Here is a 15516-nt window from a genome sequence, read left to right on the forward strand (position 1 = left end):
CGCATGTCATGAAGGCTAACTCCATCTCCGAGATCCAATCCATGACCCCGATCGGATCCTCCTTTCCAGTGAAAGTCGATGGCTTGCAAGTCAGAAAATCCTTGTACTTGCATCCATCCCTCTCGACCTCGTCATCTTGGTCGTTTTGTCGAACTATTGGTGGGTTGACTTGACCAACAGTCCTACTGTAGTTTCCTTCCTCAGTCTGCCCTTCGTTCAACTCGGGCTGTTCGATCTGAATAGTGGCTTCCTCACGATTTTGCTGGAGCAAACGTCTAGTTTCCTCCATTTGACGATCCAACATCGCTTGGATCATCGCTTGCACTCCGGCCATTGTGACTGGCTCAGCGGCGGCTTCCATCACCGGTATTTGCTCAATCACTGGGGGTTGGTTTCTGTTCCCATTTTCATTCACATTTCCGCTACGGGTTCTTGCCCTCTTGATATATACACCGAATAAGGTGAATCTAGATCTTTACTTAGGATTGACGGTTAAATCATCCTTATCACTCCGAAACGTTTATATGCTAGTTCTAATATCGTAGTCGTACGTTTAGAATCCTAAACACATAAGGTTTCCAGATCCGGTCGGCAACAGACCATAGATCCGAACAACTAACAGCATATCAGGCACAAGTATTTATCACATAAAAGGATTTTAGGCATAATTCCTAAAATAAGCTAGCGCTCACACCTCACAATCATCGCTTAGCATTCTAAGTTTAAGTCTAGAAATAAATCCATATTCCTAGTTCGCTTAAACTAATGCTCTGATACCAACTGTGACATCCCCAAAATCACGGCCAGAAAAGACCGATTTTGTTTATGCTTTATAAAAATCAGAGTACTTCATTTTATAAAAAGGTTGCGGAATTTGTTCCCAGAAAAACATGGTAAATACGTTATTAAATCATTTTCGAAGAAACATATTTATTTCATTTTAAAACGTTAGGGATGTCATCGTTAATACAGGAACATAAGCATAAACAGAACTTACAATTATTCACACTAGTGGTATACATATCTTTAAATCTCTCAGTGTAATGTCAGTTCATATCAACACCTGTGATATAAATAAACTGAGTGGGTCATGTTGGGAAACCTGGTGAGCACATAGGGATTTCAATCCCACAATGTTATACCATATATATAGTTTAAAATTCACAAAATATACAATTTCACCATACATATATATATAAACAACTCTTATCCCACCCCGTCGATCCTCGCAACGAGGCTATCCATACTCTCGGACCTAAGATTAGTCGTTTTACCTACTCCATACTCTCGGATCAGAAATGAACGAATTTACCAAATCCATACTCTCGGATTAGGGACGAATGACTAATCCATACTCTCGAATTAAAGATGAATGATTATGCCTAATCCATACTCTCGAATTAAAGATGAATGATTATGCCTAATCCATACTCTCAGACTAGGGACAATAGCTAATCCATACTCTCGGATTAACGACGAATGATTATGCCTAATCCATATTCTCGGACTAGGGACAATGACTATGTCTAATCCATACTCCCGGATAAGTGACATATACTAACTTCTATTCTCTGAGTTAACTCACTTGTACTCGTATGAATATACTACCCAATATTCCTCATATTTAATTTAGGTCTACTCTTTATCCTAAATTATCAAATATAATCAGGTATGTTTTTTAACACGAATTTCAAGCAATATCAATTAACTCTCACATAAACATATAATTAATACTTCAATCAATACTTGTATTAAAATCATGTTCATGAAAGGGACTATGCACTCACCTAAGAAGGTGGTGACTCGGTACTCGGACAGTGGTTCGTTTACTTTAAAATAATTTCCTTCAACGAAACCTAGTATTATCACCAATAGATTTTAGTCTATTATTCGCCGAGACTAATTAATAGTCTAGCTATTATTACTATTATATAAGCGTTAAAAAAAACACTTATATAACCCATAATAATAGCCCAAGTATTTATTATATGTTCTTAATAACGTTAATATAATTAAATAAAAACTATATTAAAAATAGCGTAGGCGTAGCTCACTTACAGCGGGTTTTATAGAAAACCAGGCTTTGCTTGGAGCAGCGTATCCGAGCCGAAAAGCTCTTCTTCTCGGAGCCGTCGAGCACTCCGGGGCTTCCGCCTCGTGCTAGGGAGGTTCCCTAGGCTTTTCGGGGGATTTCGGGGCTAGAGAGAGGTTCTAGAGAGAGAGTAAAGAGAAGAAAGAATGGGAAAGGTGTGAAGAAAATGAGGGTGGGAGAGGTGGTATTTATAGGGTGAAAATGGCTGAACTTGGTGCCACATGTCACCATCTAGTGGCAAGACTTGGGGAGAAAGCAATGGCCAAGATTGTGCCACATCACCCATTTTCGCACAACACACTTCCGACTTCTAAAATCCGTAACTTTCACATACGACCTCCGTTTTTGACGTTCTTTATATCCACGCGTAGGTAAAAATAATATCTACAACTTTCATTTTGACTCCGTCGGCTAATTCTCGACCGATTTTAAATTTAACAGTACGAGACGTTTAGACTGTTAAATGACCATGAAGAATTCGTAACTCCTTCATACGGACTCCGTTTTCGTCTGTCTTTTTACCGTTGAGTTCCTATTAATGAGATCTTCAACTCTCATTTATTTCACGTAAGCCAAAAACCACTCGAACTAAAATTCGAGTTTCTTGCTGTACACTGCTAAGCCGAATCTTAGAAAAATCATAACTTCCTCATACGAAGTCAGATTTGGGCGTTCTTTTTATCGACGCTCTTAGTTTAACATATTCTCCGACTTTTGTTTAGATTGCTAAGGCTAAAAAGTCTTCTATCGTAAATTCACTATTTACGTCTTCCGGTGCCGTGCCGGTTTTGCCGTAAAACTTCGGCGGGCCATAACTTCTTCGTTATAACTCGGATTTTGGCGTTCTTTATATGTACGTAAACCTTGTGACATATTCTAAAACTTGGTTAAGACTATTCATTCTAAATAATCTTTTGTAGAAAAGTCATTTTTGACCCCTATTGCCTCTAAATTGACTAGCCCGGATCTGCGGGCATTACAACTTCCCAGAGGGTCACCCATCCCAGTACTACTCCCGCCCGTGCACGCTTAACTGCAGAGTTCTTATGGGATCTGCTGCCCTCACGGCTTTAAAACGCGTTGTGTCAAGGAAGGTATCGACACCCCTTATAAGTAGATGTTTCGTTCTCCTTCCAAGCCGATGTAGGATCAGGTGCAACCCACCTTCACCCCCCATTATAGGGTTCGACGTCCCTGTCGAACACATCGACCCGTGCCCTAGCTCTGATACCATTTCTAACACCCCCTCTGGCACGTATCACAATATTGTCCGCTTTGGGCCACTCGGCACGAGGACTTCCCAGGGGGATCAGATCTAACCCACTTTCACCCCCCATTATAGGGTTCGACGTCCCCGTCGAACACATCGACCCGTGCCCTAGCTCTGATACCATTTCTAACACCCCCTCTGGCACGTATCACAATATTTTCCGCTTTGGGCCACTCGGCACGAGGACTTCCCAGGGGGTCACCCATCCCGGTACTACTCCCGCCCGAGCACGCTTAACTGCAGAGTTCTTATGGGATCTGCTGCCCTCACGGCTTTAAAACGCGTTGTGTCAAGGAAGGTATCTACACCCCTTATAAATAGATGTTTCGTTATCCTTCCAAGCCGATGTAGGATCTGCTGCCCTCACGGCTTGGATAACCCTATAATGGGGGGTGAAGGTGGGTGAAGGTGGGTTGCACCCTACAATATTGTGATACGTGCCAGAGGGGGTGTTACATTTACTGAGCAACTCATTGAGTTGACTGGATAATTCCTACATTTCTGTTGGAGCTAAGCGATACGGAGACTTCGCTACAGGGGTAGCTTCAGGAATTAGGTCAATACGGAACTCGACCTGACGTTCGGGAGGAATTCCCGGAAGCTCTTTGGGAAACACATCAGGAAAGTTACAGACTTCAAGGATGCTCGCAAAGCGGACAATATTGTGATACGTGCCAGAGGGGGTGTTACATTTACTGAGCAACTCATTGAGTTGACTGGATAATTCCTACATTTCTGTTGGAGCTAAGCGATACGGAGACTTCGCTACAGGGGTAGCTTCAGGAATTAGGTCAATACAGAACTCGACCTGACGTTCGGGAGGAATTCCCGGAAGCTCTTTGGGAAACACATCAGGAAAGTTACAGACTTCAAGGATGCTCGCAAGGTCTCTAACTTCTTGTTTCTCATTGATCACATGGGCTAAGAATGCAATGCACTCCTTTCGTAGGAGCTTTCAAGCTTTGATGCAAGAAATGATACGAAGATCGGAACTGAGTTTATCGCCAAAGATTATGAGAGTTTGATCCAAAGGAAGATTGAGACGGATGGCTTTTTCGTAACAAAGAATATCAGCATGATTGGGACTCAACCAATCCATGCCAATGATAACATCAAAGCTCTTAATGGAAACGGGCATGAGATCTATAGGAAATGAGTGATCATTCAAGGTAAGCGTACAGCCTATGAATACATCGTTAGCGCTTTCTTTCTCACCGTTAGCCATTTGTGAAATCCTTATAGGAACCCCCTCTTTGGTGTCCCTGTCTAACTTCGGGGTTCTGAGATTGGGGACCACCTCCTGAACCACTAGGGTTCATTTGTGACATGGTTGCCACCATTGTAGCTGTCATGACCGTCTGGAGTGACGCTAGGTCAAATTGGGGAGGAGGTGACGGCAAAGAAGGATTATTGTTGTTCTTTGAGCTGGGTCTCTTTCGGGGAGGCATCTTGATCTAATAAGATCAAGAAAGAGAGGATGGTAATTCCTCTACATTGAATCGATAGATATGGCAGTTATATGATTCAAATAAGCGATAAAACAGGAAAGAGTTATCGAAACAGATAATTTATCGCTAAGAATAATCACAGAAAGCCACTCAAATAAGGATTTCTATATAGGATTGGGATCGGGAAATACTCCCATAGTATTTCGTGAATTGATTATGACAATGGTTCGATGTTTGGGATATTAGGGTAAGTGTTAGGCATGTTGCATACCACAGTCACTCCCAAGCACATGTTGGCCATGTCTCGAACCTAGACACGAATTCATAGCTGCCCAAGTTTAACCATCGCATACAACGCCCAATTACTTATGTTATGTTCTACTTATGGTTACGGATGACGATGGTTTTGTATACTTGTATACTTTTGAAAATACTTGTAATTTGAAGATACTTTTACTTCAGAGCACTTAGGCCCTTTTAGTGTTTATAATTTTATACCATGTAAGGTTTGGTATACTTCATTCACTATAAACAAGGGCTCTGATACCAATCTGTCACACCCCGAAAACTGAAGGCGGAAACATTTCCAGGGTTGACTCCACGTTGAGTATCAAATCCAATGCACATAGTAAGTAATGTAAAACAACCAATACATTACATAGAAAGTTTTACAGTTGTTTCAAAAGTAAAGTTTGTACAGTTGTGATACATAGTATATATAAACAAAATGGAACGGATCTTCATGTACACCGTCTTCAAGCAAAAAGGATATTCGGGTACCTGTTGTAACGCTGACCTGAGAACACAAGCGGTTTGAAAATCACCATAAAGTTGGTGAGTTCATAAGCGGTTTTTGTTTGTAAAAATGTTTCAAGTTTCGTTTCTGTTTCTGAAATGTTATGTACACCAAGAAATTCCCGTATTTTCTTAAAAGTTGGTTATTGTTTTACAAATGTAAAGTATAGTAAGTTTGTACACTGAAAACATGTCTGCTCATGTGAAAATGTATAGTTGGTTATCCGACTTGTTAAACTGTTCTGTTTACCTATCATGTATTACGAGGAAAGTCCCATACTTTCCTTATTGTATGTTACCAATTGTAAAAGACCTAATGTTATCCAGTTTTTTACTCTTTCTAGTTATGTAAGTCTTACCCAGGAAAACCCTATGCTTTCCTGCATGTTGGTTTCTAATGAAAACGATGTTAAAGATGTAAAAGATGTAAACGTCATTAGGTTCCATGTTTTCCCCAGGAAAGTCTCGTACTTTCCTGAATGTTTGTTACAGTATGTGAAAGATGTAAAAGATGTATAAAGTGGTTCATTATTACTATAAGTAAGTCTCTGTTATCCTAATTGTGAGTTCCATAACCATACGATAGACTGAAACCTGTGGAAATATGTAGTCCACATGTGGCAATAAGTAGTCCACATACTTATGAATTTCGTCACCCTTGAACCATTTCGGTTCGGCTGTAGCTAGCATCCAGGTGTGGGGTAGTAAGCCCCGTATAGATCTATACACTCAAGTCACGATCTCTAAATACCAGAGATTCTGGTTATGGGTGTAGTCCTCCACTCGCGTATCTCGGTGGAGTTATCGCCGAGGACGTGTCTCCAATCATACAGGGTTAACAAATTTACTAGTAATAATATGATAGTCCTCCACTCGCGTACATATATGGAGTGTTACCGAGGACAAAACAGTGTACAAGTATTATATTCAAATGTATAATGTCATGCTTTTAACTGATAAAATGTGGAAAACCATTTGTGAAATATATGTAAAACATAACAGTTTAAAGATCCATTTCACAAATATATGTTACGTGATCTGATGTTCAAATGATTACCAGTTATGGTAATCAGTAATAAAAGCATATGAAATATGAAACACACATTTGAAAACATGTTTTGAGTACAAGAATTCCCTTGTACTTTGATTGTGTTACCCCTTGAAAACAGTGAAAACGGTGAAAAAGGGTAGGGGTATGAACTCACCGAACTCGGAAATGCATCGGTTTTGGATACTAGACGTTGGTTCGGGGTTTGATTATTCGCAATGTCCCTACGTAAAATGAAATAATGTCCATATATATACAATTAGGGATACATTCACTAATCATATGGAACATTACACTCCAGCGAGGTTAAACACCTTAAAACGAGCGTTTGAAGTGACCCGGGTGACATCTTCGGACGTGAAATGGCACTAGGGACTTGGGACTTGAGTTTACTCCCCAAGAGTAAACATTATAAGGAGTTTACAGCCATCAAACACACACATACATGAGTTTACGGCCGTAAACTCATGTGGGTGTGATTTTGAGTGTTTAATGGCTTAAATGGACATGGGGATTATTGGAATGGATTTCTAAAATGCCTTGGAATGGATTGAATGAAATTGATTTAAGCTACAAAGAATAATCACATGTGATTCTAGTTAATTTTCCAAGCCTTTTTATGAATTTAGAACACCATTAAACATACATTTAGGAGTTTTCGGCCTAGAGGCATGTTCTAAGGCCGTAAACTCTCTTATACCCATGAAAAGTTAGTTTTTGATGCTTAAAAACAATCACATGTGATTCTAGAAATTTATGCAAGCCATTTGAGTGTATTTGATGCATCATTAACAAGATTTTATGAGTTTACGGCCAAGGGTATGTTTGTAGGCCGTAAACTCCTATAAATGATATTTTTGATGTGTTTCAAACCCTTAGATTATTTTTAGATGCATCTAGGTTTTACCACAAGGCCATTGGTTGAGTTTCAAGGCATTTGGACATGTTTAAAGGCTCTTAATCCCCATTTAAGAGGAGTTTACGGCCCAAGAATGTGTCTTGGCCGTAAACTCTCTTTTGTCCCCCAAAATTCATGTTTAATGTGTTCCAACTCTAGATTAGCAAGCCTTAATGTCATATCTAAGTCCCAACTAAGATTTGGAAGGGTAATTTGGCTCAAAAACCCCATTATGAGGAGTTTACAGCCCAAGCATGATCTTTGGCCGTAAACTCATGTTCTTGGTCCCAAAACATAATTTAAACATCAATTTGAAGGCTAAAGAGGTTGAATAACAAGTTAGGGGTGTTACCTCTTTGATTGGAAGCCTTAAATCTTTGTTTTGGACCTTTGATTATGGATGAGGAGAAAGGTTGGGAGAGTTTATTGAGAAATTGGCCAAAGGCTTCAAATGGAGTCTCAAAACACTTTATATAGTGTTTAAGTTTTGGACACGATGGAATTCTACCGGATACCTGTTGGGTTTTGAGCAATCTAACACTTCCTAAGTGTGCATGCAACCCTAATAAACCCTGGATCTATGTTTGTCTAAATACATGCAAAATAATAATTTTCCAAGGTTTATAACCTATCTAACATGGCATGGGGAACATTTCAACATAAAAGAATTAGAAGAGATTACATACCTTTTGGTGAGTTTGGTTCTAAGGAGTTTGAGGGCCAAGCACCAATAGTGTGAATGCCTCAAATGGAATCACAAACACCACAAACTCTTGGAAAAACTTTGAGAGAGTATACACCTTGTATAAAATCGGCCACACACATGCACACACACACACACTAGTTCACTAGTTTTCTCTTAGGCTCCATTTCATGCTCCATAAGCATGCTTATATAGTGTGCATGGTTAGGGTGAAACCCTAATAACCCATGTCTTTTCCTTTTCCAAGGATCCATGGGTTAAAAGCTCCATGGATCATCCATGGACTTCCACATAAGCCTAGCCCATTAACAAATGAGTATTAGCCCACACTATATAAAACAAATAGCCCATAATTTAATTAGTATTCCTTTTAATCTCTAAATTAATTCATAATTAATTCAAGACTAAAACTAATTAAATAACGTAACTTCATATTAATATATTATAACTCATAATATATTAATAAACATATGTGTATAACTCTCATAAAATTATCCATAATAGTTTGGATGAGATGCAACCCAAATGGACCATGCCGGTCGGGTCAAGTATATACCAAATAAGTTATGGACTTAGACACCTTATCCAACAGACCCCTACTTGGATAAGTCTAATAACTATATTTGCCTATAACTTCAGGAACCAACCAACAATCGTAGCTCTCGAAAACTCCCTCGAACAATGAAGACTCTGTCGAACTATGAAGCGCCATTTTAGATAAGTGATCACATAATCCTTTGTTCTCATGATATTAGCCGGACAAACACATGGAACCATGTCTTGCTTATTGTCTAGCAGTTGTTTCTCGATTTTCCGATTTGTTTGACGAAGAACTTCACTGAACACATCGGTTTAGTTCTGACCAGGCCTGGTACATGGGTCAACACAAAATCATCGAGGGGCCCAGATATCGCTTCTATTTCTAGAAGGAACAGATAAACTTCGACTGATATGCTTGTTCTACTACTTATTGAATAGTACACAAAGGCACGTTTTATAACATCAAGTTACTGATGTGTTTACGTGCAATCAATGCACAACCAACTCATAGGTAACAACTCATATCTCTAGGTTTAAAGATTTATATGATGTTATCGTCTCACGATCAATCGAGATAAATTCCATGAAGTGATACAAGTGAGCGTGGGTTTATACCAATACTCATAACTTATGAGTACTCATGAATGTTGCAGCAACCATTGCCATGTCTAAACACCTTTAAGGCATCTACAAACCCAATTCATGACAATCTTGATTCATACCTACTTCCGACGTATGATCGATTGTGGAGGTTTGAATAAATTAATTATTCTGGAAGTCAAAACATGCAAAACTGAAACAATAGTAAATAATTGACAATGATAGTAACACTTTACTCATAAATAAATCACAAATTTTATTCATCATCAAACGTCGATTACATTTTACAAGTTTCAGGAAAACTATCTAATTTGTAAAACTAATATCGTCCCTCAGCCCAATGCGTCTCGCATGCTGAAAATGCTTAACCCTCGTCAGTCCCTTCGTAAGGGGATCTGTAGGATTCTCATCCGACGATATCCTCCTTGTCACAAGGAGTCCTTCTTCAATCTTGTGTCTTATGAAGTGATATTTTCTGTCAATGTGTTGGGATCTGCCATGATCTCTTGGTTCCTTGGCTAAGGTAACCGCACTATTGTTGTCACAGAAAATCTCTATAGGTTCCTTAATAGCTGGTACAACTCCAAGGTCTCCGATGAAGTTCTTTAGCCATATCGCCTCCTTCGCTGCTTCACTCGCTGCTATATACTCTGATTCACAAGTCGAATCAGCCACCGTCTCCTGCTTGGAACTCTTCCAAGAAATTGCCCCTCCATTTAAGGTAAAGATCCAGCCCGACTGAGAGCGGAAATTATCCCTATCAGTCTGAAAACCAGCATCACTATACCCTAATATTCTCAAGTCATCACTGCCACCAAGGGTAAGGATCCAATCCTTAGTCCTCCGCAGGTACTTGAGAATGTTCTTTACCACGGTCCAATGAGCCTTGCCAGGGTTCCCCTGATACCTGTTGACCATGCTCAAAGCAAATGCCACATCAGGACGGGTACAAGTCATAGCATACATGATCGAGCCAACTGCGGAAGCATATGGTAATTTGCTCATCTCAACTATCTCTGCCTCTGTACTCGGACTCTGAGTCTTACTCAGTTTGGTATTGCTTTGGATCGGTAAATCTCCTTTCTTGGAATTCTCCATGTTGAACCTTTTCAACACCTTATCCAAGCAGATACTCTGACTAAGTCCAATTAGTCTTCTACTCCTTTCTCTTAATATCCTTATCCCTAGGATATAGGTAGCCTCCCCTAGGTCCTTCATAGCAAAGCCCTTCCCAAGCCAGGACTTAACCTCCTGCAAGGTTGGGATGTCATTTCCTATGAGTAGTATGTCATCCACATACAATACCAAGAAGCTAACTATACTCCCACTAGCTCTGACATACACGCAAGACTCATCTTCGCTTCTCAAGAAGCCAAACTCTTTTTACCTTCTCATCAAAACAAAGATTCCAGCTACGAGATGCTTGTTTTAATTCATAAATGGATTTCTCAAGCTTGCATACTCTATTAGGGTACCCTGCATTGACAAAACCCTCTAGCTGATTCATGTACACATCCTCAGCCAACTTTCCATTAAGGAAACCGGTTTTGACATCCATTTGCCATATTTCATAATCATGAAATGCTGCAATGGCTAACATAACCCTAATAGACTTAATCTTTGCTACCGGCGAAAAGATTTCATCATAATCAACACCTTGAGCTTGAGTAAAACCCTTCGCAACCAGTCTAGCCTTATAAGTATGCACTTTTCCTTCCATGTCTGTCTTCTTCTTGAAGATCCATTTGCACCCGACTGTTTTACGGCCTGGTACATTGTCAACCAAGTTCCAAACTTGATTGTCATACATGGACTGTATCTCGCTGTCCATAGCCTCCTTCCATTTAGCAGACTCCGGGCCTACCATGGCTTCCTTAACATTGATAGGTTCATCCAAATTTACTAGTGTACTATCACTAATAAACGTATCACCTTCCGTAGTAATATGAAAACCATAATAAAACGAAGGTGTGTTCCTAACCCGTGTGGAACGCCTCGGAGGTTCAGACTCGTCAGCTGGATCAACAGGAGTTTCCTCCTCAGGTTGATTGCTAGTGTCTGAGGTTCCTTCACCAATTGATTCTTGAATTTCTTCAAGATAAATCTGCCTCCCACTATCTCCTTGGCTTATAAATTCTTTCTCGCAAAAGATCCCTCTTCGTGCTACAAAGACCACATTCTCATTGGGTCTGTAGAAGAGGTAACCGAAGGATTTCTGTGGGTAGCCGATGAAAATACACCTTTCACTTCGGGATTCAAGCTTATCATGAGTTTCGCGCCTCACGAAGACTTCGCAACCCCAAATTTTGATGTGGACCAAATTGGGAACCTTCCCAGTCCACATCTCATGAGGTGTTTTGGTAACCTTCTTTGTAGGGACTAGATTAAGGATATGGGCGGCAGTCTCTAAGGCATACCCCCAAAAAGAGATTGGTAACGAAACTCAACTCATCATAGAGCGAACCATGTCCAACAAGGTTCGATTACGCCTCTCAGCTACACCATTCAGCTGTGGTGTCCTGGGAGGAGTCAATTGTGAGACAATCCCACACTCCTTAAGGTAGTCAAGGAACTCGGTACTAAGATACTCACCACCTCGATCGGATCCAAGCATCTTAATGTTCCTGCCCAATTGATTTTCTACTTCCTCTTGAATTCCTTAAACCTTTCAAAGGTTTCGGACTTATTTTTGATTAAGTAGGCATACCCATATCTACTAAAATCATCAATAAAAGTCACATAATACCGATTAGCATCCCTTGTGGTGGTTTTGAATGGCCCACATACATCAGTATGTATTAGGTCCAACAAACCTTCACCCCTCTCACAAGTTCCAGTGAAGGGTGATTTTGTCATTTTTCCAAGTAGACAAGATTCACAACTATCATCTGATTTGAGGTCAAATGATTCCAAGACTCCACTCTTTTGGAGTTGGCCTATGCGTTTCTTGTTTACATGTCCAAGACGATAATGCCACAATGATGCTTTATCTAGGCTAGTAGAAGAATCAATATACAACACATTATTTCCTAAGTTGTCCACAATCGACACAGTTTCATACACACCATCACCAGGTAATGCTTTAAAATAAAACACATTGTTAAAGAAAGCATTAATACCACCACATTCATTATCAAACGAAAAGGTAAAACCTTGTTTGTACAAAGCATGAAAAGAAATAATATTCCTCACCATTTCAGACGAGTACACACATTTATTCAAATCTAATTTTAACCCATTATTAAGCAACAAAGTATAAACTCCAATCTTGGAAACAGGTGAAGCCTTCCTATTCCCCATGATTAAGTTTATCTTCCCGTGCTCCACATCCTCACTTCTTCTTAGGCTCTGCAAATCAGAACATATGTGAATACCACATCCTGTATCAAGCACCCAAGAGTTAGAATATGTTGAGTAATTAGACAATATAGTGTAAATACCTGCATAGGTGGGTTTCACTTTCCCATCCTTTAGATCCTGCAAGTACTTAGGGCATTTTCGCTTCCAGTGTGCCTTTTCATGGCAATAAAAGCATTCAGCATCCTTGGGAATGGCAGAAGGAGTGACAGAACCGTTCTTAGTCTTTGATGAGGAGCCTTCAAGAGACTTTCCCTTAGTACCCTTCGAAGGGTGCTTCCTCTTTTTCCCTTTGCCTTGCCCAATAGCTAAAACAGGGGTAGAAGTTGGAGTAGGAGTAGTAGAGGTAACAACCGCTTTACCCTTAAGACCGGTTTCAGCAGTCTTCAAGAGTCCTTGAAGCTTGCTGAGGGTAACTTCCTCCTTGTTCATATGATATGTCATTCGAAAATGATCATAACAAGAAGGCAAGGAGTGCAAAATGATGTCAATTGCCAACTCCTCGGGGATGTTAACATTCAGCTTCAGCAAACGGTCCACATACCTTTGCAACTTTTTCATGTGGCCCGTGACGGATTCACCATCCTTCATGCGGGTAGTTATTATGGAGGAGATTATTTCATACCGCTCCTGATGAGCACTCTGATGGCACCTTTCCATCAGGTCTTGGTGCATCTCAAAAGGGTAGAAATCTTCATACGACTTTTGGAGCTCGGCTGTCATCGTGGCCATCATGATACATGCCACCTTAGTAGCATCTCTCTCATGAGTCCTGAATTCAGCGATCTCCTCAGGAGTAGCAGTAGACTCATCAAGTTCTTTTAACTCCTTATAGAGGACATATTCCTTGTCCTCGTAACAAGTAACCATCCTGATGTCCCTAATCCAATCCATGAAGTTGGAACCATCAAAGATGACCCTCCCACAAAGATTCATGAGAGAGAAAGAACCAATTGGGTTAGAGCCTGAAGCATTAGTGTTGGAAGACATCTGAAAGAAGAAAGTAAGTTTAGATTAGATATTTAGGATCCTTAATAAGACACCCAAATGTAATATTAAGGCTAGGATCCAATCACAATATATTACACTTAGAAGAGGGATGCCGTAATCTAAGTAATAATATATTTGAAAGGTAGCTGAATGACGATTCACCAATTTCCACCATGAAAACGAAATGATTTATTAGGTTTAATTGGATTTGAAATTCCTAGATTCTTTTGAGATTCATTGAACTTTTCAATGGCATGTTTCAATCTCGATTGTGCCCTTCAAGTTTTGTGACTGGGATGCCGAGGATCACAAAACAAGGTGTGAATAACCATGCTAATTCACTTGGTACTCTTAATATTATCACCTAATCAATGTGCCGGTTAACCACACACGCTCCATTGATCTATGACAAAAATTAAGTCACCCTTCGTGATCCTTACTAGTCCTAGTTAGTGTGCCGGTTAACCACACACGCTCCACCAACGACTTGGTAAGGTACAAAGTGTGAATTCCATGGACTAGCACCATGCTCACATTTTTCCTAAAATAACTAAGATTGGGAATTAAAAGAGTTTAGTTATTTTATAATATTCATTATACTTTTAATGAGGATTTAAAGTCATTGTTCTACCCGTTCGGCTAACGACCCTCCACCGATCAAGCAAGCGGTGGGTGAGAGTATACACCCATTAAGTCGCCATTTTATAGGCAACAACCTTATACCCACCTTATAGACCGACTTCGTGAATGAGGCCTACTAACGGTAAAACGACTTATTCTTATACATATATATAATAATTAACCATTAATGTTATAAATAGTATAAGGGTTGAATTTTAACTATTAAAACTCTAAGGTTTGGAATTAAAGTTTATCAAAGTGTGTGAAACTTTACAAATTCCAAAACTTGAGGGCAAGTTTTGTAACTTTGCAAAACTCTTCATTTCATAACTTATGAATTAAAGGTTCATAAAAATGAAGACTCTTCATTTTCATGTAACTTATGTGTTTTAAGTGTGTGTTAAATGAAAGTGACCTTTGGTAATCCATAACTTGAGGACAAATTATGGACTCCATTAAAAACACATAAATGATAAAGAATTAATCCTAAACAATTCAGCAAATAATTCCTATCATTTTCTAAATTCATAAGAACATGAACATGATCATCAAAAATTCAAGAATTATATGAACACATAAAATCATGGAATTTTGATATATGCTATTGCAAATGGATTAGAACAACCATTACACCAACTAAAATAAGTTTTATAACACCAAAACAGTTTAGGGTAATGTTTCTAGTCCATTTCCAGCATCAAAAGTCGAGAATCTGCACTCTTTCGATCCTACTCGTCGAGTGCATGAACTTACTCGCTGAGTAGGTTGAAGTTTGCCTTGGACTCGTCGAGTCCCCCCAATGGACTCGGCGAGTCCACCATGCTGACAACAACGATTTCGACTTTTTTTCACTATTTTGCATCAAGTATCAAACAAGCAAGCCTAGGCTCTGATACCACTGTTGGGTTTTGAGCAATCTAACACTTCCTAAGTGTGCATGCAACCCTAATAAACCTTGGATCTATGTTTGTCTAAATACATGCAAAATAATAATTTTCCAAGGTTTATAACCTATCTAACATGGCATGGGGAACATTTCAACATAAAAGAATTAGAAGAGATTACATACCTTTTGGTGAGTTTGGTTCTAAGGAGTTTGAGGGCCAAGCACCAATAGTGTGAATGCCTCAAATGGAATCACAAACACCACAAAC

The sequence above is a fragment of the Lactuca saligna genome, chromosome 3, assembly GCF_052625555.1.
Source record: "Lactuca saligna cultivar CGN05327 chromosome 3, ASM5262555v1, whole genome shotgun sequence".
NCBI lineage: Eukaryota > Viridiplantae > Streptophyta > Magnoliopsida > Asterales > Asteraceae > Lactuca > Lactuca saligna.